Source organism: Mandrillus leucophaeus, unplaced genomic scaffold, assembly GCF_000951045.1.
Source record: "Mandrillus leucophaeus isolate KB7577 unplaced genomic scaffold, Mleu.le_1.0 Scaffold17, whole genome shotgun sequence".
Taxonomy (NCBI): domain Eukaryota; kingdom Metazoa; phylum Chordata; class Mammalia; order Primates; family Cercopithecidae; genus Mandrillus; species Mandrillus leucophaeus.
Genome location: NW_012101698.1, coordinates 318,660 through 320,674, shown reverse-complemented (window position 1 = coordinate 320,674; position 2,015 = coordinate 318,660).

The following is a 2,015-nucleotide window of genomic DNA, read 5'->3' as shown; positions in this document are numbered from 1 at the left end:
AATCCCAGCACTTTGGGAGGCCAAGGTGGGCAGATCACCTGAGGCCAGGAGTTCGAGATCAGCCTGGTCAACATGGAGAAACCCTGTCTCTACTAAAAATACAAACATTAGCTGGGCATGGTGGTGTGCACCTGTGCTTCCAGCTACTTGGGAGGCTGACGCTTGAGCCCAGGAGTTGGAGGTTGCAGTGAGCCGAGATTGTGCCACTGCACTCCCAGCCTGGGTGACACTGTCTCAAAAAAAAAAAAAAAAGAAAAGAAAAGAAAAGAAAAATAAAAAGAAAAAATAAATCAATAAAGTTAGGCATAATGGTGGCACATACCTGTAATCCCAGGTACTCAGGAGACTGAGTGGGGAAGACTGCTTGAGTTCTGAAGTTGAGAATAGCCTGGGCAATACAGTGAGACCCCACCTCAAAAAAAAATCAATGAAGAACAGATGTTTTTAGTCACCTGCCAAATAGTTCAAATTAAGAGGTAATCTATAACTAGAGATAAAGGTACTAGGATGCTTCATGAGACACTCGAGTGTTTTGGACTAGATAGTGTCTTAGACTAATCAAGGTGGTCAATCAGGATCTGTCCTCAGAACTGGAATGCAGTTAATGCAAACGAAGTTGTAAGTGAAATGGATTGTGTAACACATTCGACCTGCTGATGTGAAGTGGGTTGTGGAGTCCAGTTAAAGGAAGGCCAAGAAACAAGCATTTTTATTGTATATCCAGCTGGCCCAAAGGAGATTCTTCTTATATTTGAAAGCCACAATGCCCATTTTCTAGACATCCTCGATTTGGAGAATAGAAATTAATCCAGCTACACTAGCTGAATGGAAATATTCCTTAAACACACCTAGCTAGGTTTGTTCTAATTCTCTGCTCACTAAGCTCACTTGTGATTCTGTTCATAAGATGGCCTCTTTAAAGGGACGCCATCAAGGAAGTTCTGAACTCAGAACCGTGTCTGTGATCTGGCCAGAGAGAAATATCCTGTTGTTAACTAGCAAATGGCCATGTTTGTGTATAGATCCTTCAGTCACTCGAGCTTTTGGAAACGGCGTTTTGGTTCCTGTGGGTCTGGTCACCCCAGAGAGCGGTATAAAATCCTGTGATAAAATTCTGTACCTAGCCCCGCAAAGCCGAGGACTGATCAAGCAGCTCTGGGTTCGCCTCATCAAGGTGTTGACAACGGGGAGGTATAATCTGAAGCAGCCAGCCAGTATCTCCTTTCTGTTATCTCTTTTAGCTGCCATCAAAATGCAGTGGCCAAAATACATAAAGAAATAAAGCGGAGACCACAGTGCTATATCTGAAATTGTTTCAACAGCCCTGGCATCAGGCCACCAGCATGCATTCTTTCCAGCCTGCATTCAGTGTGAACCCATTGTCTAGGCATTCATCTTTCTGAAGGAGCAGAGGACAGAAGGCAGGATGTAAACTCTCTGGATGCTTGTGGTTCTTTTCTCCTGATAATAAGGGCAACTCTGCAAACAGCAGCAGAGGGAGTGAAGAAAAATGGCCTGGGAGGACAAACACAGGGCTCACCCTTTTTCTCTGGAAAAGTCAACCAGCTTGATTGTCCTTTCCGGGCATCAGAGCCTCTTCAACTCCATAGTTTTCCATCTCGACACCAGAGGACCATATTTAGCCCTGTTGTTCTTTCCATCCAAGATCATTTTATTTCCTTTTGCATTATTTGATAACTATTCCCTTCCCCTCCCCACCTCCAACTGCATCTCCCACTCTGAAATGCTTCTTGAGCAGCCAAGGGTGGCCAGCTCTGCTCCTCATTTTCCTGAGGAAGAAGAATCTCAGCCTGGAAGAATATAGAGCTAGGTGACATATGGGTGGCCAGTCTCTTCTCCCCAAGTTCCAAGAGAGTGGACAATTAGTCAAATGCCATCAGTCATGTTAAAACATACTTCCACCAGGTAGACATCCTTCTCTCAAAGCTAGAGGACAGTGAAAAATGTGCAGATTAATGAGATTTGTAATTGTTTTCCTTTTTTTTTTTTTTTTT